The sequence below is a fragment of the Onychostruthus taczanowskii genome, unplaced genomic scaffold (genome assembly GCF_017590055.1).
Source record: "Onychostruthus taczanowskii isolate IOZ18803 unplaced genomic scaffold, ASM1759005v1 scaffold14, whole genome shotgun sequence".
Taxonomy (NCBI): Eukaryota; Metazoa; Chordata; class Aves; order Passeriformes; family Passeridae; genus Onychostruthus; species Onychostruthus taczanowskii.
This window is the reverse complement of record NW_024498573.1, coordinates 1561618-1585574: the sequence shown is the minus strand read 5'-3', so window position 1 is coordinate 1585574 and position 23957 is coordinate 1561618. Positions and strand designations below refer to the sequence as shown.

The 23957-nt window shown below is 59.5% G+C and overlaps 1 protein-coding gene across 1 annotated transcript in view; it reads left to right on the top strand.

Annotated features, from left to right (window-relative positions):
• Nucleotides 1-23957, top strand: part of PPARGC1B (PPARG coactivator 1 beta) — a 46102-nt gene that overhangs the window by 768 nt on the left and 21377 nt on the right. The window lies entirely within an intron of this gene.

The following is a 23957-nucleotide window of genomic DNA, read 5'->3' as shown; positions in this document are numbered from 1 at the left end:
GGCTCCGCAGGGGGCTGCGCGGTGGGGGCTGACAGAGCCGGGCTGTGGGATGAGTCATGCCGAGCGTCAATTCCACGCATACGGGCTGGGATCTTGGGGGATGGAGGTTTGGGGAGGGGGGGTGCGACAGCGACGGGGGTCTCGGTGCTGCGAGTCGCCGGCTCCAAAATGTGGATGGGCTGTGTTTTGGACGGAGCTGGGTATTAAAATCAGATTAAGGCTCCTTGGCAGCTCCGGCGGGATCACGAGAGCGAGCCGTGCTGGCTATAGGGCTCGCATGCTTTTCCATTTTGGGGGCTGCAAGAGAGGCGCTATACAATAAACCGGGCAGGAGCCGGAGCCGGGGCTGAGCCCGAGCACGGCCGCGCATTTCGCAGTCGGCTCGATGAGGCTGCTGCAAGTGGGAAGAGTTTTCTGTAGTTATTTATCATCCCCTCGACCCTTCACTTTCATAACCACGGATTACAAAATAGCTCAGATTGTGAAGCGAGCGCATTCATCCCAACCCTTGCTCTCTCACCAGTTCAGCCCCGCGATTGCAAACAGCCCGGGAGCGTGTGTGTTTGTGGGGAACAGCACCAGGGGCTAATCCTGCCGCCTTTTGGGTTCAAAACAAACACGGGCTCGAGACCTGGTACATCAGATTTGCCCGCGGTGCGTGTGCCAGACAGAACCAGGCAGGGCTTGCCACCAGCCAGATTGATGTAGTCCCGGCACCTCTGCTCGCCTGCACCAGCGCCAGAGCGCTCCGGCTTGGCACGGGACCGGGCGGCTTCAGGGGGCAGAGCAGGGGGGAGGCAGCCTGGCTGCTTAACCGGGAGCTGCTGACAGGTTGATTACAGCAGAAGGGTCGGGAAAGGTGAGAAGTGGGCCGAGATTTTGTAAGCACTTTGTGGGATTTTTCCATTTTGTTATTGCTGATGGAGCCATTGGAAGAGAGGAGGCTGGTTGTGTGGGACACTGTCCCCTGAGTGGGCTGCGTGTATGGGATGCCATCCCCTGGCAGTATGGCACAAAGGCTGCAGCTCCCACCAGCCCCACTGCTCCCTGAGCAGGTGAAAGTTCCTGGCTCCACTTCCCTATAATAACCCTCCTGTTCTCCATGTGTTAACCATGACATGAAAAGCCCTTATGGTTGCAGCATGTGCCTGGAGGCTTGTTTCTCTTTTTCTTTGCTTTTTGGTCAGCATTTGATGTGCCAATTTAAGAATCTTATTCCAAAAAGCGACTGCTAAGGGAGGGGGGAAAAAAAAAATCCTACGAATTGTCATCCTTCTCTGGTGCAAGCCCACCATGTTGTGAATATTCCCTGGAAAATTTGGAACTGTGAAATGGCCTGTGCTGAAATGAGACAATGTTGATGAAACGTAGTTAGCTGTGTCCCCTGTTTTCTCTCCCTGTCCCCGGCGTGCTCTGTGCTGGAGGGAGCAGCACAGGTAGCGCTGCTCTGAAATCTGCAGGTGTGGGAGGAGAGGAGCAGCGAGGGCAGCGTTGCAGCTCGCTGCAGCTCCCGTGCAGCCCCTCTGTGCTCTCCGTCCTGCGCCTGCTTTCGATAATTCCATTTCCTCTTCTGTCCCCACGTGCGCTGAGGGGCTCAGGGCTGCGATGGGAAGCAAAGAGAAGACGGAAAAAAGGAAGAAAAAACAGCCCCCCCCCCCAGCTATGATTTGCATGCGTTTGCTTAAGAGCCGCCTGAAGTTGTAAGCATGTGTTGTGCTTGTACCTTAACCTCTGATGAAACTGGGGGAAGGCTCCAGCCCTGGCTCTGTCACATGCTGCCTTCTAACTGGGAGCGGGAGGCGGGCCGGGCTGGCGCTGACGTCTCTCCCCATTACTACTGTACGAGCCTCTGCTTACAACTGGGTTACTGACTCCTCTTGGAGCCCCAAAGCTGCTGCCCGAGGAGCCCAGTGCCCCAGCACGGAGCAGGTTATGCCGAGAGGCTGCGCTGGCAGGAGCCCACGGGATGATGAATGGTGGCCGTTTTCCTTCGTGGAAATTTTGAGGAACTGGGACTCTCCTGCTCTCTCGCCCGTGCTTCTCCCCGTCCTTGCTTTTGCAAGAAAGGCACAGTTGGTGCAGGTGCCAGGTGATCCCTTCCCCTCCAGGGGAGGAATCCTGAGCAGGGCTCTCGGGGAAGGTTTGACAGGGGTATCTGCATCAGTCCCTTATTCATAAGGGTTTGTGCTGAGGGTGCCAGCTAACCCCTATTTACATATCGAGGACAGCGATGATTCACGTGGTACCTGCATTGCTACAGAAAGAAAATCAGGGTTTTTCACTTGATATCTGCCTTTCTCCTGCCAACTCCTTTTTTTCTGTTTTTTTTCCCTATTTTTTCCTAACAAAAAAAAAAAAAAAAAAAAAAAAAAAAAAAAAAAGAATTTTTTTTAAGAATGCCTCAAAATGTGTCATTTCTGGGCCTGCTTAATCCATTTTGTGCAACTCTGCTGCTCAGAGGTATGAAGCTGGTTGTAGCTGGTTCATCTGCTGGCACCAGGCACTGGGAAGTGCCAGCCAGGCAGCTCTGCTGAGAGCACCACGGAGCAGCTCTCAGCATCCCTGCGAGAGGCTGGAGCACTGTGCCTCTAACGGCTTCAATTCGTTTAAAAACCCCAAACAAAGTGCAGCAGGGGGGGAAAAAAATAATAAAAAAAACCCAGGCTGCTTCTCAGAGGGATGTTTAAAGATCACATGAACTGAAATACAATATTCCCTCTTTAACTTCCCAGCCTCCTGCTAACAGCTTAATCCATCGATGAGAGCAGGAGGCACAGCGAGCCCGCGCTGGGTTGGCGTTTCTAGTGCTGAGGTGGGGATGCATCTCTAATTTCTGATAGTCCTCACTGAGCTGACCGATATCCTGCTCTTTCTGTGGCTTTTCTCGTGAAGATTTGAGGTGGGTTTGGACAATGGACATCCCGAGGGCCTGTGCAAAATGCATCCTCAGCTGCATTGCTGCAGCGTGGGTCGAAGAGCTGCTGCAGTGGCAGGGCTGGAGGAGGCTGAAGTTTTCTGGGAAGCGGGGTGGCTGTGTCCTGGTGGCTGTGCTGGAGCTGGGGGTGCTGGTGGCTGTCCCCACCACAGCAGAGGCTGCAGAGGCTGGCGAGCACAGCAGAGTCTGAGCTGAGCCAGGAGAGAGAGAGCAGCCGGAGGGAGAGGAGGGCTGGGCTGGAACCTGCCCCTCAGAGCCTCCCCCCACACCTGCCTGCCTTCCCCCGGGGTTCTGACCTGTGTTCCCCACCCCAGGGGTGCCCCACGCCGGGGGTTTTCCCCCACCTGCCTGCCTGCACATCCCTGCCCCGCTCTCATGCCGTAATGGAAAGGCACCTCTCCAACAGGTGAATAATTAAGGGCTCAACGAGGGCCTCCAGCAAAGGGAGCTTTGTGAGGGAGAGGGATCTCTCTCACATTAACCTTTCCAATGTCAAAAGCCTTTTTGTAGGGAGGAACTCCACTTACACGAGCTCTTTGGCACGGTTGGCTGTCTAATTAAAAATGCTCTGGGAATGCCCCTTCCAACCCCCAACTCCTGTTTTTGGGGAATGGGTCCAATGTCTCTGGTGCGGGGCTGGGGACAGGGATGGCACAGGCTGGCTCCTGGCAGATGGTTTGTTGTGGTGCCAAGGGCAGGAGCCCACCAGGCTCTGAGATCCCCTTTGGTGGGGCTGGGGGCTGTGGCAGGATGTGGGAGCTGCAGTGCTGTAGTGACGGGACAGGGAGAATGGATTCAAGCTGAGACAGAGCAGGGTTACAGGAGACACTAGGAAACAATTCTTCCCTGTGAAGGTGGGAAGGCCTTGGCACAGGGTGCCCAGAGAAGTTGTGGCTGCCCCTGGATCGCTGGAAGTGTCCAAGGCCAGGCTGGAAGGCATCCCTGCCCACGGCGGGGGGTGGAATAAATGAGCTTTAAAGTGTCTTCCAACCCAAACAACTCTACGATCCCATGAAGGACACGATTCCCCCTGGCCAGCATGTGCCAGCACCATGGAGGCTTGGGGACATCCCCGGGCTGGGGCAGAGGCATTGAGCAGGGCCAGTCTGTGCTGCTGCTGCCAAATGCCACCACCGAAGCCACCACTTCTGCGTGCCCACGGCTCTGGGGAGATGCTGTCACCGGGGCAGGGGGCACTGTCCCCGTGGGGCTCTGCAGCCCTGGCTCTCAGGGAAGGGAAGGCTGTCCCCAGAGACGCGGCTCCAGCGGGACCACGCGTGTGGCGCTGGTCGGCCGCCGCCGCGGGGCCGGGCCGCGAGGTGCTGGCAGGGCCTCGGCTGCAGACACGTTTGCCGGAGGAATCGGCTTCAGGCTCCCGCAGCTGAGCCCTGCTCCATGGCAACCCGGCGCGGGCTTATATTTCTCGTGACTGCTTGGCAGCCTGAAGTGATTTAGCAGGGGGGAACTCTGTCCGCGCCGGAGCCGCCGCCAGCGCGGCCGTGCCGCGGTGACCGCCACGCTCCGGCCGTGTGGGGCTCCAGCCGTGTGGAGCTCCAGCGCCCGGCCCACAGCCCAGGAGTGGGCAGGATCCCACCTCCTGCTGCCTGCAGAGCCACCTTCTCGCCCGGACAAGGATGTTTTAAGGTGCCTGTGCTTGTAGTAAGGAGGCAGGGACTAAAGGTTGAAGTTAATGGGGCGGGTGGTCAGGTGAGGTAGTGACCTACTTCCAGGGGCACGGGCACCGTAGGCACTGCGTGATGGTCCAGCCAATGTGTTTCCCTTCCCTTATCTCTCGGCCATTCTGCTTTTCAGCACTTTTCCTGAACTCTGGCTTACAAATTATTATTTATTTATTTATGGTGGTTGTTTTTTTTTTTTTTGTTCCGTTTTCTTTCAATAACGGGAGCTTCTGAGAAACGCCGAAGGACTTTGCACAGATCTGGCTGCGCTCAGGGCCTCGTCAGCCCTGTCCTCATCCAGCCCCGTCTCACTGCACTTCCCCACGTGGAGGCAACAGCCAAGGCCGAGCTGCTGCATTAAACCAGTTCACTTCTGAATTAACACAGGGAAAGAAAAGTAAAAGCTGGAAATCTCCTTTGGCCCTGGAAGATCTGGAACTCGCTGGGGGAGGGGTTCTTCATGTGGCAAGCTGGTATCTGCTGGTGGGGGCTGTGGAGGGGCTGTGGCAGCCCTGGGGACACGGCCCCATGCAGTAGCCAGAGTAACCTTTGATCTCCCAGCAGCAATGTGGGGCTAAGGGAAAATACTTCCCTTATCTCACATCCCAGTGTCCCGAGGCAAAGCCGGCAGGCATGGGAGCTGGGTGGGCACCCCAGCACCAGGAGCTTCCCTGGAGGGAGCATGATGATGCTGAAGGGTGCCAGGAGCTTTTTCCATCTGTGTCCCCTCCGTCCCCATGGCCCCCTGCCCACCCAGATGGGGACAAAGGCAGGAGAGCCCATGGAGGGCTGATGTGACACTTCTCCCCTCCCCTGGGATGAGCAGTACATGCTTTATATGGATGTTTTTGTGCTGAGGTGGCGCCTCCAGCTCTTGCAGGGACTCCAGTTGCAGGGCAGCAGCATATCTTTACTGAGATGCATTTTCTGAATTCTTCCTGTGCGCCCTGCGGCCGGGGCAGCACCGCAGCCCCTCTGCTGAGCCAGCCACGCCAGGCCCCTCGGTTCCTGTTTCATTTTGCTGCCATTTGGCTCAGAGAGCAGCAGCTCAGCACTGCTGTCCCTTCTGCTCCCCCCTTTGTCTGGGGGGGCTGCAGGACGCGCTGTGTCCCCCGGCATATGGGGGGACGGTGTGGGAAGTGTCATCCTTTCACCCCCGCTGCCAAAAGCTGCCTTCCCCACCTATTCCCCGAGGAACCCTCATTTCCTAATTTTCATGGACGTCAAGAGCAAGGAAATCCTGTGGCGAGGGCCGAGCGTCCTGGCTGGGGCTGCAGGCTGAGCTGGGGCAGCCTGGGATGGAAGGAAGCCCAGCTGCTTCTCTTCATGTTTGTTCTCCTCCCTCCTGCGCCCTGCAAGGGGGGATGTGGCTTTCACAAGTGACAGCTGGGGACCTGGCTGTCCTGCCACGAGGTGACCCACGGCTGGAGCAGCCCCAGCTGTCCCTGGGGGTGCAGCATTTTTGCTGAGCGTTTTTCTTGCGTTTTTCAGCCAAGTTCCTAGGTAGGAGGGAGTCGTGTTGTTATTTTTTCATGAAGAAAGTGCATCTGTAGCTGCAGGGTGTTCAGGAGCCTGCCATGACCCCTTGCATGCATGCAGGACTGGCACACTGGGCTGCAGCCGGGCTGGCTTGGAGCTGAGACCAGCACTGGTCACCCCGAGGCCATGGCTGGGCACGTGCCAGGGTGACAGCCAGGAGCTGGAGGTGACAAACACGGCACTCACAGCTCTCTGGAAGGAATAAGCAGGGCCAGCCTCTGGCGCCCTTTCCCCTGCAGAGGCAATTCCCTCTGCCAGCACAGCGTGGTGACACCGGTGGGCACAGAGCTGGTGGCCGTGGTCCTTTGCTGCACGTGTGCTGCCAGGCAGAACCCACACTCCTGGGCTGGGAGCAGGGCCGGATCCCACTGCCCGTGTGTGGGACCGGGGCTTGCAGGCAGAGCTGGCCAGGGGCTCACCTTGGCTGGTGCCAGGTGAGGTGCCAGCCCCCGCTCCTGCCACGCACAGGCTGCTCACCGGGCACCAGCACGGCGGGGCTGAACTTTGTCCAGCTTCAGTCCTGATTTCTTGGCACCTTCCCTGCCTCGCTGCAAATGTTTGCAACTTCCACTGCCCTTGGCTTCCAGCTAATTAAACTTTGCATTCCTGTTGGCTCCCTGCAAACCGAGGCTGCTTCCCTTTGCCCCGGGCTGGGGGACCTGCGGCTCTGCCCGTGCCAGCTGTGTGTGGCTCAGGGCCACCTTCCTGCTCCTTCGTGGCAGGAGGATTTTCAAAGCTCCCCTCCAACAGCATCAGCCCCAGAGCTCTGCACAGCTGGAGATTTAAACCACCAGCATCGTTTCTCCTTTTGAGCAGGCTTGCACACAGTCACGACCAAACCGTGCTGATAATGAAAAGAAAAAAAAAACGCAATTTTTTTTTCTTAAAAAGGAAGTTTCTGTTTCTGTGTGGGCCCCACAGGGAGGCTGGCGCATGCGGGTTTCGAGTGCTAGAACCCATTTCCCAGGTAACAGAACTCCAGCCTGTGAGAACTGTGTGGTTTTCTCAGGCTGAAAGGTTGGACGGTATTTGAGCTGCGTTTTTTTTTTCCTTGTTGCCGTGTCCTTTTAAGAAGGAATAAGTATGTCTATTTATATGTATTTTGAAAATGAAAGCACGTGGCCCGTGTCCCCAGAAACCCTCACGGTACATGTTGTCACCCAGCTCTGGGGGGGGACACTGCTATGCTGGTGACCACCCCCAGCCCACCCCAGCAGCAGAACTGGGGAGCAGCCCCTGGAGCTTGGGGTGAGCTATGGTAGGTGCAGAACACTCTCCTGGGAATCCTCCATGGGACCAGAGGCTTTGGGATGTGGAAGTGGATGCAGCAGGAAGGAAGTTGGTGGCTGAGAGGAGAGCGATGTCATGGGGGCAATGTTGGGACAGCATGGGTGGGAAGGGCTGGAGCAGCTCACTTCCTTTACTCCTGTTGTCTCCTCCTGCCCATGCTTTGAGTGGTGCTGCCTGGCCTGCCTGCAGTGCTGGCTTCTTCCTTCCTCTGCCAGGGCATGTGGGATGCAGAGTGGTTTCTCTGGGGAGAACTGAGGGTCTGCCTGCCCTGGCTGCCTGCTCTCAGTGTCCACCTCAGTGTCCAGCAGTGCCCGCTGCCCAGAGGAGCTGCAAACCCATCTGCACATCCAGCTGAGTCAAAAATACATGAAAGGCAGATTATCAGGGGGAAACTGTCCTCATCTCTGCCGCTCACTTATGGCAGTGCAAGGACCTGGAAATACAGCTTTCAAGTTTCTCTCTGTATTTATGTAACCCAAACGAACTCTTTTTTGGAAAGAGCCACTCTGTCTCATTTAGATACCTAAATATAGCAGCCTCTCTGGAGGGAGGATTAGCCTGCGAGTGCCCTGGCGGGTATGGGACCTTTGTGCATGGCTGTTATGGGGAGTTTGAGCCTCATTCAGTGGGGCCTGGGGGGATTATTCCCCTTGCCATTATCAGGGTGGGCTTGCAGTGTTCTGGGTCAGCGAGGAGGTCATGGCAGTGACCGGGTTGGGAAGCACAAACCTGTGGACTGCAGGGTTTTTTCTAAATGTCTCGATGCCTTTTGAGGCCAGGGCCCTTCTATGGCCAAACATGCTGTTTGTTACTGTGCCACCACCTCCCTGTGCAGGGAGGATCTGTGCTCCAAAACACTGAAGCAGAGCTGAGCTATGGGGTGAAACCTCCACGTCCAGGCCTGCCAAAGGGCCCCGTGGGGCTGCAGCACCTCGGGCTGATCAGTCAGGGCTGTTGGGGATGAATCACCCCCACAATGTGGCACTGGGTGGAAAGGCAAGGAAGTGCAAGGGTCCTTCTGCCCGTAGGTGCACCTCAGGTAAGGTGCACCAAGGGAAATGTGTGGGACCAAGCCTTTGAAATGCCAGGCTGAGGGACACCTCACATGTGCCATTTCCCTTTGCCAGGGATATTCAGGGACGCCCACCCTCCTGGGCACCAGGGCCTGCACACTTCTCTGAGATTCAGGTGTTGGAAGAATCTGGGCACTGTGCACATCCCATGGACCCACTTCTGCTTCTTCACACGCACCAGAACTCTTTGCCTTTGGAGAGCACAAGAGATGGGTCTGACCATGTGGTGTGGAGAGCTCTCATGCACCCCTGGCACCTTGCACCAAGCGTTGCACCTTGCACCAAGCGTTGATGGGAGCTGAGTTTCTCAGCGGTGCACAGGATGACCTTTGCTTTTGTCTTGTAACATTTCCAACTGCCCTGCAAGCGAGGGTGCCATGTGTCACTTCCAAGGAAGTGGGGTATGGCTGTGTGTGTGTGCTGGTGTCCCAGGGACTTGGTGACACATGCTGCAGGAGTCTCTGCAGCTGGCTCGTTTTAAGAGTGTGGAGAGGACACCCTTGTGTTTCCCTCTGCTCCTGCCTGCTTTGCAGTGCTGACACAAGAGCAGCTCCCTGGCCTGGGCTGCTGCAGGGGCTCCTTGGGACTGGGAGACACACAGGAGCCGCCTTGTGTTTTCTGCAGAAAAGCAGAGGGTCCCTCAGCTGTTTGAGCACTGCCTCTGTGCCTTTGATGTGCTTTTGGCTCTGCCTCCCTGCACACCTCATCCCCCCACTGCCCATCCTTGCTCCTCCCTGTGCCCCGTGCCCAGCTCAGAGCTGCGCAGCCTGTGGTGTGCAGGCTCCTCTGCCATCCCCCTGGGGCAGCAGCCACCTGGCTAAACCCTGGGACCCCGGGGATGTGTCAGTGAACACCTGCACGCTGGCTTCACACAGTGCCCTTGGGCAACCTTGGAACCCCGCTGCCGTGTCCCCTCAGCTGCCGGTGCACCGCAGGGACAGGCAGGTCCTGTTTGGGCACTGCCCTGCTCAGGTGGGTGTTGTTCAACCCTAGCAGGGTACAGGTGAAACGGAGAAGGCAGAGGAAGCAGAAGAGGAGGAGGTGGCACGGTGGGCTCCGTGGGGAGGGCTCGCAGTGTCCCCAGGATCCCCGAGCTCCTGGCAGATGGCTGCAGCCCTCCCGCCCTGCTCCGAGGAATACAAATGCGCGGCAGATACGGTTACCCGGCCCGGCAGCGGTGTTGGCTTTCATCTAGATCGATATCCCTGCCGGCCTGCGTCTGCGGGAGCGCTCAGCTGGCAGCACAGGCCTGCCCAGGAGCAGACACCCGCCGAGGCTCTGCGGCCCCTGCCCGTCCGTGTGTCCGGCTGCCTCGGCGTGGAGGCAGCGCCGCTTTCGCGCCGTCCGGCTCCGTCATGCGTAAAATGTAATAAATAGGGCCATAAGCCTTTTACAAAGTCTATTTCCACTCTTGGATCCGGGATTTAATGCATGGCTGCTTAGAGAGGCTGAGGATTTCAGGGGTCAGCAAGGCTAATTGCACTGCTGGAATAAAAGGGTGCGTGGTGAGGATCCTGCCCGCAGGCGAGAGCGGGTGCCGGGGGTCTCAGCCCCCTGCCCGCTGCTCTGGCCCTGTGTGCTCCCTGCCAGCAGCCCGGGAATGCCACGGCCACGTGTGGCAGCTTGGCGAGGGCTGGGGTCCCCAGGGAGGTCTCTCGGGGCCCGGGAGGCTGAGCCAGCTGGGGAGTCACATGCTGCAGGTGTTCGGTTCCCTGCTGCTCCGTGGTGTCTGTGTGTGTCTGCCCAGGCACGGCTGGCTGGAGCGCTTGATCTTAGATTACCTGTAAGCCAGGGAAAGCCTCTGCGGGGCCAAGGGCCAGTGAGGATCAGGGCTGTCCCGGTGCCAGCTCAGCCCCAGCCTGCAGCATCTCCTTCAGCTGCAGAGAGGAGCTGGGTACCATCCTGCCAGGCTGTGCCAGCGGGCCCTGATGCCACAAACTCGGATGTGAACAGATGTGTGTTCTGTGCCGGGGAGACAGCCCCACTGGGAATGGAAATGCACTGCTGGGGGAGAGACCTGAACGGGGGATGCTCCAGTGCTGGGTGTGCTGGGACTGGGAACAGGACCTGGACAGAGCTTTCCTGGAGGTGCCAGGGAGGGGCTGATGGGATGTGCAGGCTCTGCATCACCAGAACAACCGGCAGCCACTGTAAGGAGGGGGACCCAGATGCCCCGAGGCTGCCGGGCGTGCGCCCTGTGCCAGCCGCTCGCTCTTGCGGGGCTGGCAGGGCTGTGCCGCCGGCCACGGCAGACGGAGGACGCCAGCTCCGCTCAGTGACTTCGCTGGCTGATCCCGTCATCTCCATCTCGCGCCAAGTGCTGAAGTCGCCATGGAAACCGGCATGGCAGCAGCCTCGCCAGCATCCTCACTCCCAGCGCCCGGCCGGTGCCGCGCCGGTGGCGAGTGACCCGTGGCAGCCTCGGCCACCGCTGCTGTCCCCGTTCCTCGAGGGTGTCAGTCCTGCTGCTGGGCTCGGGGATGAGCACGGGGCCCTTCCCCGGAGCCACGGCAGGGCCCGATCCATTAGAGCTCCTCCATCCTGCAGAGCCTCGCAGGAAGAACAAAGCGAAAGCCCCAGAGTATTGCTATTAATAGTACCTGCTCAGAAAGTTATCTTTAGCTGCACTGCTCCCACCTTCATTCATAACAGCATGGCACGGGCCTGACTCTTCGCCCTGCTGCTGGAGTGGCTTTGAGGTAACCCCGGCATCCCCAAGTCCCCCACTCACCTGGGCTTCCACCACTCAGCAGCCTTTCCTCTGCCTGTGGGGAGGGATGGGCTGCAAACCTTTCCCTGTAGTGGGAAATGGAGCTGGATTTCTTTTCCAGGGTTCATTTTTCTGTGGTGACCGTAACTCTGAACTCTGCTTGGCTTTGCCTCTCCTCCCACGTCGCTCCTGTGCAGCAGGGCTGTGTCTTGCCAAAGGCTTTCTCCCTGGAGCATCCCTGCTGGAAGTCCACTCTGGTGCTGGGATTTTGCTTGATCAGTGGAGGAGGCAGTGCGTGAAGTCGACTGTTGGGGATGGAGTATTTTCCACTTGTATTTCAGTGGGTGTTTTCATAGGTTTCAAGCTGTGGTCCACCCTTCCCAGCATCTTTCATCTCCGGAGCTCACACAGCTCCTGGGAGGGTGCAGGGCTTTGAAAGGGCTTTGAGGATTCAAGGGCTCATCCCACTGCTTTGAGGCAGCATCTCCCACCGTTGCCAGGGAAAGGCCTGTTTCTCCTATTCTTGAACTCGGCAGTCACCGAGTTCCTCAGGTTCCTGGGTTAATCTGTTCCTGCCTTTAATGAGCTGCCTGATTAAAGTGTTTTTCCCTAATAACCAACCCTCCGGGCTGGGTGATGTTCAGCTGCAGACAACTGGAGACCTGTAGGCTGCAAAGGGCTGTTCAGGCTGTGTGTGGGGTGCAGGATGAGCATCATCCCTCTTCTCCCACACGGTGCCAAAAAGGCTGTGAAGGGAGCAGCTCAAAGCACCCCAACTCTGCCTCTCCTGAGCTCCAGCACCAGATCTACTGCACCCACAGACTACAGGGCAAGCTGTACTGAGGGTGGCATCTGCCCTTGGGGTGCAGCAAACTGGGGATACTGGGACTAACCCATCCTGCTGCAGTCTTCCTACAAAATGTTCTTACCCAGGGGTGTGCAGCACAGGGGTTGGACATCGCCCTAGGAGCCAAACCTGTGGGTGCATGCCTGCACCCCTTGGGCTGGGAGGCATCTGCCCAGCCCTAATGAGGGGCTTTGAGCTGCTTGCCTTGGTGCCTGGGAGCTGATCTGGCTGGTTTGGATAAATGGAAGTGGAAATCGCCCTCCTGGGGGCCTGCTCTGTGTGGAGGAGTGCACACACAGCTTGTAGCCGTGGCCTCCTGGGAGCATCCATCCTGCAGGCATCTGTCCCACCTGGTCCCCTTGTCCTGCAGGCATCTGTCCCACCTGGTGGCTTTGTGGTGGCTGCTCTGGGCGAGCAGGAGGAAGGGTGGAAGCCCTTGGAGCAGTGGCTCCAAAGGAGCAGCTTCAGCAGACCTCTGGTGAGGCAGCAGCTGCCACAGCCCCTGTCCCCAGGCCGTGGTTTTTAGGGTGTCAATGATGCAAGGCAGGAAGGTGCCTGCTTCTGGGGCTGCTCCATTTATATTTAGCTGACCCAGTTGCTGAGCGGGGGCTGCTGGTCCCTCCTGGTGCTGCACTTGGGGTGCTGTGATGGAATGCAGGAGCAGCATCCGGCTGGGAGCACAGGGCTGGGCTGCATCCTGCATCCCTGCATCCCTGCATCCTGCATCCCTGCAGCCTGCAGCCTACTCTGGAAGGGCTGGACTGTGCTGGCATCCACCCTGCAGCCTGCCAGCCCCTCAGCCACCCTCCCAGCTTCCCCCATCCAGCAGCACCCCAGATTTCCCCAGGGAAGGAGGGGCTGTGGTGCCCCAGCAGAGGTGGAGAGGCAGCAATTGCTGCTGCAGGGAGCAGCCTGAGGTTGTGCACAGCCTGAGGCAGGAGCAGGCACTGCTCCAGCCCCGCTCCTGGATCCATCCCATGGGCTTCTCCTGCCTCTCCAGCCTCAGCTCACCCCGGCAGCATCCTGCTGCTGTCTGCGGTGGGTGCTGCCGGTGTGTGAGGGGCTTCAGGGAACTCCTAGAAAGCGCTGAGCTGCCAAAACACATCCTCTCAGTGCCAAGCACCTGCGAGGCAGCTGCTTCCCCAGGGCAGGAAGGAGATAAAAAGAAAATCTCTTTCAAAGGCAGGGTGGCCTCCTCCCCAGGATCAGGGCGTGTGGCCAGGATGCCTTCCCGAAAAGAGCCGCAATCCCTGCGTAGTGAGGGGCTGGAGGGGACACGGTGTTCCCATCCTGGTGTCCCTGTGGCTGCGTGTTTCCAGGGCTGTTGTGGTTGGCACACCTGGAGAAAGGCGAGTCCCCAAGGCAGGTCAGAGCAAAGCACTTGCTGCGGAAAGGGAAATTAATTATGGGCACTTTGCTGCGCTCCAAGTGACTGCAAAGGCTGATGTTTCTCCTGTTGGCCCATAAACTAATTGTAACGGCAAAACCTCAACAAAAGCCAGGCTCTTAAATGCTTTCTTAATTAATAATTCTCAATAATCACTTGACGTCAATGACCAATTAAAACTTTGGAGAAGGGAAGTTGTTGCTGAGTGCCCGGTACCTTTGCTCCTCCAGTCGCTGCAGCTCTGATGAATCCTGCAGAAAAGCACCGGGAAGGCCAAGCCCGATGTTTTTAAAGGAAAACATTAAGCAGGAAAAACGTGAATATTCACGTGAGTGTCCACAGGGACAAGAGCAGGGAAGCTGAGCAGTCACTTGGCTCTGCTGCTCCCTGCTGAGCAGCCAGCAAGGGATGGCAATGCAGGCACCCAGAGGGGTGGCACCCAGGGGTGTCCCTTCCTGTCCCTCTGGTGTGCTGGGCCCCCAGGGACAGCACGAGTGGAAAGGCATCTTTTCAGGGAGTCCATATTCCAGGGGTCTTTAAGGTCCTGCTGCATGTCCTGTCCCATGGTGGGTCCTTGGTTTGTCATGTGCCTCCTTGTCCTCCTTCTCTTTCTCCTCCTCCTTCCCACAGCCTGTCTGAGGTCAGCATCTCCCAGCTCGGCCCTGCCAGGCCTGAAAGCATCACCAGCTGGATTTTATTGAGTGGGACTTGAGTGGTCCCCAGTCCATCTATTGTTAAGTGGAGCCTCTGGAAAGCTGCCATTCATCTCCCTGCAGTGCTGGTGGCTGCAGCACAGTTCTGGGAGGGTTAATGTCCTCCTCCTCCTCCTTCTTCTCCTCCTCCTCCTCCTTCTCTCAGCTTCACAGCCATCTTAAAACTGCTGGAGCCAGGGCTGTGCACTCACTCCCTGCTCCCACTCCTTTTACAGTATGGGCTGGCTGGCCAGGGAGCCCGGCCTGCTCCTCCATCCATCCAGCTCTTTTCCTTCTTTGGATGTGCCCTGCTCCGGCTGTCTGGGCACTGCCTCCCCCCACGGGACCCGTGCCCCTGGTGAGGGGCGATGGCCAGGGCCAGGGGCTGCCATGGCTGGGCTCAGCAGTGCCAGGGTGAGATTTTTTGCCCACGTTTCTCCAGGGCAGCGCTGGGTGTCTGCCAGGGTGGATGCCAGCAGCTCCCGGGCACCGATGGCACTGAGTGAGCACTTTATACCTGCACATCCCTTGGTGGGCACTGGGAAAATCCTCCCTCAGGAAAGGTGGGAGAGGGTCACAGCTGGCAGCCAGAGGAGGGTGAGGAGCGTGGCAGAGGGGGCAAGGAGCTTTGTGGCACAGTATCCCATCCCAGATGGGCACAGCCTGCTCCCAGCAGGGCAGCAGCACTCCTGCAGTGGGGAAAAGCAGTGGGAGGCCTCCAGTGCAGGCAGCAGAGAGGGCAGAGCCTCAGGCAGGCAGGCTCTGCTCCCCACTGAGCTCTTCCCCTGCCTGTCACCCCTCACAGCTGGCCTCGGGCTCCCAGGGGTGTTGCTGGCGGCCGTGGGAGAGTGGCTGAGCCTGTGCTGGTGGCCAGGCACAGCCCCAGCCCTGTGTGTGTCAGGACAGCAGCAGCACGTGCTCCTGCCTCTGTACCCCAGTGTGGCCTCTTACCCAAATACCATCCACTGCCCAAGGGTTTGTGCCCCTCCTGGTCTGGGGGAAAGCAGGGGAAAGGCCTCTGGGGCTGAGGGGGAGGCAGAAACAGGGTGTCGCTGTGTCCCCTCTGTGCTGCTTCAGCAGATGTCAGCACGGGGAGAGGAGCAGGTCACCCAGGGATCACATCTGGGGATTTTTTGGGTTGCTGAAAGTCTGTGCTTAGGATGGTGCCTGGAAAGGGAATGAGGGGAGAAGGGGGAGCAGCCCCAAAAGTTTTGGTCCCCGTGGGTCAGTGGCAGGAGCAGTGGGGACACCCTGGGGGGGTCAAGGACCTGTCATTCCAAGTGGCTTTTTCATGAGCCTGGTGCCTGGTCCTGCCTGTTCCTGTTTGGGGACAGCAGCCTGAGATCCCTTGTGTCCCTGGTGTCCCTGCAGCCACCAGGCTCACAGCAGGGACTGTCACCTCTGTCCCTGTTGGGGGATGCTCCTGGGGCTGTGTCCCACCCTGCAGTGCCCAGGTGTGACAGGGTGGGTGTGCAGCAGGAGTGCCAGGCAAGTTCCCAGTCCCCTCCCAAGCAGGTGGCACAGTGGGCACCTGCTTCTGCTGCTGCCACCACTCCACCCCACTGTCCCCAAGGAGGATGAGGCAGCCCCAGCAGACCCCACAGCTTGGGAGACCCTTGAGAGGTCCCAGTAGCAGTGTGTGGGGCAGGACTGGTGCTGCTGTGGGTCCAGCTGCTCTCCAGCAGGGATGATGAATGGCTTAACCCTCTCCTGGCACTGCCAGCCTCCTGCTTGGCCACTGGGGTGGCACTGGGGGGAAGGCTGGGGAGCTGGGGGTGGTTCCTTTGTCCAGGCTGGGCAGGGGGCTGGCAGTGCTGGCCAGCCAGGGAGCCCAGTGTGACCCAGCCAGGAGCCTGGGAGGCAGGGGGCATGGCAGCACAAGGAATGGCAACATGGGGGATGGCAGCAGGATGGGATGGAACAGGATGGGATGGCAGCAGGAGGGATGCAGCAGGATGGGATGGCAGCAGGATGGATGCAGCAGGATGGATGCAGCAGGATGGGATGGCAGCAGGATGGGATGGAACAGGATGGATGCAGCAGGATGGATGCAGCAGGATGGGATGGCAGCAGGATGGGATGCAGCAGGATGGATGCAGTAGGATGGGATGGAACAGGATGGATGCAGCAGGATGGGATGGCAGCAGGATGGGATGCAGCAGGATGGATGCAGTAGGATGGATGCAGCAGGATGGGATGGCAGCAGGGTAGATGCAGCAGGATGGGATGCAGCAGGATGGATGCAGTAGGATGGATGTAGCAGGATGGGATGGCAACAGGATGGGATGGCAGGAGTGGGGGGATGGCTGCTGTGAGTCCCAGCAGGGCCACAGCCCAGCCTGCCTGCCTGGCTGTCCCTCCATCCCTCCTTTTCTCCCCTTTCTGCCAGCTGTGCTGATGGAGGCACACAGGCCTCCTGCCAAAGGATGGGTGGCTTTCCTGTGGCTTCCCTGCTGCCAGAGCACAGGGATGGCTCCTCACCCAAGCACCAGTGCCAGTGCTCAGCCTGGCTGCCCAGCCTGGCTGCACTTGCTGTCTCCCTGGCACTGCAGGCAGGGGATTGTCTGCCAAGCACCGGGGTCACACCAGGATTTATCTCTGCTGCACATCCCAGAGGAGAGGAGATGGAGGCACCCATGGCTCCCTGCCCCTCCTGCCTCTGTGCTCCAGCTGGGGCTGGTTTGCTTGAGGAAGATCCCTGATTTTGGCAGTGGGGAAGCCACAGGAAAGCCACCCATCCTTTGCCAGAAACGTGGGTACCACTCACCAGGAGCAGGGGCACCCCCTTCCCACCCAGGACCTGCTCATGCCAGCACATGTAAACCCTTGTGGGATGCAGAGGGGGGGATTTGGACTCAGTCTCATCTCTCAGGAGACACCCAGAAAAGAGCCTTGTGGCTTATTTTATGCTTTGCACCCCGTTTGGGCCAGTGTGAGCCTGTGGATGTGTCCAGGCAGCCCCAGGCATGGGTGAGGGGAGCAGCAGTGCAGCCCCTGGCTCCTCTCACACCAAAGGCAGCAGCTGCAGGATAATAAATGAGGAGTCTATATTTAGAGCCTGTGTCTGGAGCAGCATCACGGCCTTGCCAGAGGGTTTTACCATTCACCACAGGCAGGTTTCCCTGCTCCTCCAGCTCCATGCCACCTCTGCAGAAAAGCTCATCAAAGACATCCAGCTGGAAAAGCATCCTGAGCAGAAAAACTGATACCTGCACAAAATCTCAGCTGAGGGATGCCAGAGCAGAGCATTCCAGGGAGCCTTGGAAGGAGCTGGCTTGGGGCCCGTTTCGTTTGGCAAAAGCTTTGTTTTGTTGCACAGAATTTTGTAGTAAAGAAAACAGGGATGGAGCCATCCCTTGTGCCACCCCAGCCCCGTGTCAGCCCCTGTTCCAGCCCTGCTGCTGGTGCAGCCAGGACAGCTCTCACCCCCTGGAGCTGCTGATCCCCGTGGTCCCTGAACCCCCCCAGCAGCCTGGCTGTGCCACTGCAGCTGCCAGGAGCAGCTGGGGTGGGGAGGGGACAGTTCCTGATGGAGCTGGGGCTGCTGGCCCTGCTGGCAGTGCCTGGGAATCCGTGCTGAAATTCCAGGAGAGGCTGGAGTGTTGTGCAGAGAGCCCAGTGCAGAGCCAGGCTGTGCTTTCCTGGCATCCCAGAGTGCCAGGCTGGGGCTGGCTTGGGAACGAGGGGATTTGCATGAAGATTCCTGGTGCACTCATCTGGGATTTTCCCCGTGTGTTGCAATGGCAGGGATGTTGGGAACAGATGCTGTCCACTGCTGGCTCCTCCTGGCCTGGGGAGGGTTTCTCCAGGCACAGCCAAACACTGAGCCCTTGCCATGAGGTGTGAGTGGCAGAGGCAGCTGGTGACAGGAATGTGACCAGCTCTGCCCTGTCCTCTGTGCCACCAGGACTTTTCCCTGTACCCTTCCTTCCACAGGGTTCCTGCACCTCCCAGGGATGGGAAATGCCAGTGTGAGCACGGTGCTGGGTAAAACTCAGCAGCACCGGGGCAAACAGCCCCTTCCCACAGCCCCACACCCTGCTCCCAGCTGGGCACCATGGAAGCTGTGGCTGCCCCTGCATCCTGGCAGTGCCCAAGGCCAGCCTGGATGGGGCTGGGAGCAGCCTGGGATATGGGAAGTGTCCCTGCCCAAGGCAGGGGTGGAACAAGACCTTCAAGGCTCCCTCCCAGTGCAAACCATTCCATGATTCTGTGAAGGGTTCACAACCTTCCCTGTGCCTGCCCGTGGTGCCAGCTGTGCCTTGGCACTACAGGGACACTTGAGGACACCCCAAGGACACCCCAGTGGCAGAGCTGGCTCACAGCTCAGCTGGGGAGAGCGGCACATGGTGCTGGGGGTCAGTGAGCCCCCTGCCTGCCCCCCACACCCCACGGAGGCACAGCCCCTCACCCAGAGCAGGTATGGTGTGTTCAGAGTGGGGACAAGGCACCCACAGAGCTTGGGCAGCTGCCCAGGGCACTGGCAGCCGTTTGGGAGGAGGAGGAGGAGGAGGAAGGCACCTGACTGCCAGGCAGGAGTCCAACTAGTTGAAACAGCTGCCGTTGTGGTTTGCATAACCCAGCCTGGCTGGGCCAGCTCTGGGTACACACGGTGTCACCTGGGCACCGGGCTGGCAGCGGGGCTGCTGGGCAGGCTGAGGGGCTGCCTGCTCTGGTGCCATGCCCACCGTGCCCTCCGTGCCCTGCTGACAGGCTGGGAGGGCAGGGCAGGCTGTTCTCCTCCAGCTGTGGGGCTGTGGCCCAGCAATGTCCCTGCGAGTGCCTGGCAGTGCCACACCGAGCACAGCCCTGCTCCCGCTGCCCTCCCTCCCTGCAGGACCCTCCAAGGTGACACTGCAGGCTCTGACAAGGGCTCCTGGCCACGTTCCCACCTGGCAGCCCCTGTCCTGGAGGCAGCAGAGGGACAGGGATGGATAAGAGCGAGGCAGGGCTGGAGCTGGAGCTGCTCACATGACTGGGCAGCTGTGCCAGGCTCTGGAGCCACGCAAAGTGCATGAAGGTGGCACACTTAGGTTGGCAGCCTTAACCCCTGCCAGCCCTGCACGGCGTTTCAGACCACCTGGCATGTGGCACTGCCAGGCTGGAGGTGGCTTTCCCCACCCCAGAGGGGACCCCTGGCTCTGGTGGTCCCAAGGCAGGGGTGGCTGCTGGGTCAGAGCAGTTCCTGTCACACCCAGAGCTCAGGGCTGGGTTTCAGGCCAGCCTGCCCTGGGGTCTCTGGCTTTCTCTTGATCCCTGGATTAGCTGGGGTCAGAAATAGAGGGGGACAAGGCTTGGGGGCAGGCAGGCTCAGGGCAGGGTGGCACAGCACGTGGAGCAGTTACAGGATCTGATTTAGTGTAAGAACTCGTGCTGTGGGCTTCACCCCGACTGCTTTGAGAGGAGCAGAGGGACCCCCAACCGGTTTGGGAAGAGGAGAGGGGCCCCCAACTGGTTTGGGAAGAGGAGAGGGGCCCCCAACTGGTTTGGGAAGAGGAGAGGGGGCCCCAACTGGTTTGGGAAGAGGAGAGGGGCCCCAGCTGCTGCCGCAGGGAGCGGCCAGCTCTCCCCTCCTCTCATGCCCTGTTGGAGCCTGCCTGGGGTTTTGGGGAGGGGAAAGGTGTGGTCCCTCACAGGAGAAAATTTGGAATAGAACAAAGCTTTGTGGATGTGGGTTTGCATGTGCTCCTGAAGGAGCTTCTTGCCCTCGTAGGGTTTTTCTATCTGGAGATCTTGGAGCAGTTTCTTTCCAGGGTGAGTCAGTTGTTTGCAGTGTAGGAAGCCCGAGGAAAGCAGGTTGGCAGCACCAGCTCCAGGCTGTGGCTCCCAGAAATGCTTCCTGCAGAGCCAAAAATCAGGGGCAGAGCCCAGCCCTGGGGCAGGTGGCCTGGCTGGGACAGCTGACAGTGCCCGGGTGCAGACCCGGACACAGCAAAGCCTTGTGCAGCCCCAGGAAATCCCCAGAGCAAACAGGTTGTGCTGCTGTGTGCCCAGCGTGCCCAGGGTGCTGCTCAGGGTGCTCACCTCCACCATGCACCTGGCAGCGTGTCCCTGCATCCCCAGACCTGCTGGGACCTGCTCTCCTCCCACCTTTCCCACAGAACTGGAGTGCTGTCAATACTGATAATCACTTTATCCCAGGGGCTTCTGATGCCCACCTGGAAAATACCCAGCTGGCAGCACTCCCCCTCCCCAGCAGCTTTCTGGGCACAGAGGTGTCAGAGCAGAGGCACGAGGTGACCACGAGGTGACCACACTGGGTGGTGACAGTCCCCTCCGGCCAGGGCACCGCCAGAAAATGGGCAATAATTGATTTGGGTGTAGCAGGATGGGGGAGGAGAGGGAGCCCCTGATTCAGGAGGAGAAGAGGGGTGGGCTCACCTCTTGCTGTGCCCAGGTGATGGGGACAGGGAGGTGCACAGTGCCAGGTTTGTGCAGGACAGAAGCAGGAGCTGGCATGGGCAGTGCAGCAGGGAGGGGTGGCCAGCAGTGCCCACCCACCTGGCACAGCTGGGGCTTCCAGCTGCACTGGGCACACCTGGACAAGCTGGGCAGGGGGTAAGGACAGACCTGAGTGGTTTGGGGGGTAAGGACAGGTCTGAGTGGTTTGGGGGGTAAGGACAGACCTCAGTGGTTTGGGGGGGAAGGACAGGTCTCAGTGCTTTGGGGGGAAGGACAGACCTCAGGGGTAGTTTGGGAGGTAAGGACGGATCTGAGTGGTTTGAGGGGTAAGGACAGACCTCAGTGGTTTGGGGGGTAAGGACAGATCTCAGTGGTTTGGGGGGTAAGGACAGACCTCAGTGGTTTGGGGGGTAAGGACAGACCTCAGTGGTTTGGGGGTAAGGGCAGAGCTCAGTGGTTTGGGGGGTAAGGACAGACCTCAGTGGTTTGGGGGTAAGGACAGAGCTCAGTGCTTTGGGGGTAAGGACAGACCTCAGTGGTTTGGGGGCTAAGGTCAGATCTGAGTAGTTTGGGAGGTAAGGACGGATCTGAGTGGTTTGGGGGGTAAGGACAGATCTCAGTGGTTTGGGGGGTAAGGACAGAGCTCAGTGGTTTGGGGGGTAAGGACAGACCTCAGTGCTTTTTCCCCTTGCACAGAGCTGTGCATCCTCTGAGAGCTTGTGCATCCAGCTGAAAACTTCATTTTCACGTGGGAGCCGGGCACGGTGGGGGCTGCCCCAGCCCCCCTGGCAGGAGGGCCAGCTCAGCCCCTGTCCAGCAGCAGAAGGGCTCCTGGAGGGTCCCACTGAGGGCTTGGTGGCCTGAGCCCCAGCAGGGCAGGGCTGTCCCTGCAGAGCTGGAGCTGGGCTGGCTGTGAGGTCAGGCTAATGCAGGAAGATCCTCCTTGTGCCTTCTTAACCCCAGCTTGAACCTTCCCCGTCTCCTGCCTCGGCCTCGTTAGCTCTAAGAGGCTGCTGGTGGCACGAGCAGCTCGGGCAGTGCCAGCCCACAGTGCCTGCCGTGGCAGGGGGCTCCTGAGCCCCCAGAGAAGCAGGGCTGCTGCAGCAGGGTGGGCAGCAGCTGGGCTTGCCCCCTGCCCTGCTGCCACCTCCGTGCCAGGAGGGCTCCCAGCAGGACACACCTTGTCCAGGCAGTCCCTGCTCCTCAGCAGAGCATCAGCGAGGTGTGAAAGGGCTCCTGTGGCTTGGGGAGGTGAAGGATGTCCTGCAGGTGATGGGGACAGGGCTGGCAGGGGGTGACAGCGGGCTGGGGAGGCTGGCAGGCAGCAGGCTCTGTCCAGCTGCCTGTCAGGTGTGAAAGGGGCAGGAGTGGGGCAGGAGTGGGGCAGGGTAACCTCAGCTCTGTGTCACAGGGATGACACCAGTGCCAGAACGTGCTGGGAACTGCAGCCCTTGCCCAGCTGGGCAGGGGCAGGGCTAGACTGAGGTAGTGTAGGGATTCCCAGGTGTGGCTGTGGCTCCTGGAAAGCCAAGGGCAGCTTTGGGAGCTTGGGAGATGCCCAGGCTGTGGCTGTGGCTAGGGAGCACGGCTGTGGCTGGCCTTGGTGGCACAGGGCAGTGATGTCCCCGTGGGCAGTGGCTCTGCCTGCCCCTGAGTGCCACAGGGACAGTTGGTGCTTCCATCTGGGCATTGCTCTTGGAGCTGCTGGGAGGGGTGAGAGCTGCCAGTGCCAGGGTGAGCAGTGCCCCTGGAGCTGAGCTGCGGTTAGGTGTGCCAGGCTGTGCCATGGGAGGATGTTTGCAATGTCCTCTGGGCAGAAAGGGCTTTGTGTCAGCCTCTGAGCTGGGCACCAAACCTCCCCGGGGCAGGGACAGGGCTGCTCCTCCTCCCTGGGGTCCCTGTGCCCACATCAGTCATGTGGCTGCTGGCTGCAGGGACGTTGGAAGAGGAAGCTCTGAAAATAATCACCCCCTCATGTTTTCCTTGCAAAAGGAGGGAATTGCCATCGTGGGGAATTCTTGTGACCAGCAGAGCTGGCTAACAGTCAGCTCCTCAGTGAGTCAGGGCTTGTCCCCTGCCATGGCACAGCCAGGTCCCCTGTGCTGCCAGCCTGGCTCCCAGGGCTCCACAGCCTTTCCTGCCCCCTGCAGGGGTGTGTGAGTGGAAGCCATCCCAAGAATTTCAGTGTTTCAGTGCTCTGCTGGCCTCAGCCACAGTCCCCACTGCTCCCAGTCCCAGTGGGCATCCTCTCAGGGCTGCAGGGCTGGTGCCACCTCTTGCCCTGTCCTTGTCCCACACAGGCTGGAGGACACCTCACAGGAGGAGGTGAGGGGTGCTGGGGGAGCCCTGCCTGATCCAGCTCCTGCTCCTGCTCCTGCTCTGCTCCTGTTCCTGCTCCTGCTCCTTCCCGGCTCCTGCTCCTGCTCCTGCTCTGCTCCTGTTCCTGCTCCTGCTCCTTCCCGGCTCCTGCTCCTGCTCCTGCTCTGCTCCTGTTCCTGCTCCTGCTCCTTCCCGGCTCCTGCTCCTGCTCCTGCTCTGCTCCTGTTCCTGCTCCTGCTCCTTCCCGGCTCCTGCTCCTGCTCCTGCTCTGCTCCTGTTCCTGCTCCTGCTCCTTCCCGGCTCCTGCTCCTGCTCCTGCTCTGCTCCTGTTCCTGCTCCTGCTCCTTCCCGGCTCCTGCTCCTGCTCCTGCTCTGCTCCTGTTCCTGCTCCTGCTCCTTCCCGGCTCCTGCTCCTGCTCCTGCTCTGCTCCTGTTCCTGCTCCTGCTCCTTCCCGGCTCCTGCTCCTGCTCCTGCTCTGCTCCTGTTCCTGCTCCTGCTCCTTCCCGGCTCCTGCTCCTGCTCCTGCTCTGCTCCTGTTCCTGCTCCTGCTCCTTCCCGGCTCCTGCTCCTGCTCCTGCTCTGCTCCTGTTCCTGCTCCTGCTCCTTCCCCGCTCCTGCTCCTGCTCCTTCTCCTGCTCCTGCTCTGTTCCTGCTCCCTCCCTGCCAGTCCCCTGTCCAGGGTGTCCCCTGGCAGGGCTGGAGAGCTGGGAGCTGGTGGCACATTCCAGTGCCCGCTGTGCTCTGTGCCCGGCCCAGCTCGTGCCTGCTGCTGTCCGTTGGTCCTGCCTTTGCTTTGGGGAGATAAAAAGGGATTTCCTAGAAAACCCCAGCAGTGTTCAGCCCGGGGTCTGTGCCCTGCCTGGCTGATGCCATCGAGTGGTGACAGGGAGCTGGGGACAGGGACAGCAGCCACTGGCACAGGTGTGTTTGGGGGCTGGATGTGTTTGCCAGGCTGGCTGCTGGCTGCTGGTTGCCCCAGGGTGCTGCAGCTGCCCCAGGGGTGCAGGGTGAATCTCAAGCTACGTCAGGGAAGGCATAGGTTGGATAGGAGGAAAAAATTTTTCACCGAAAGAATGATAAAGC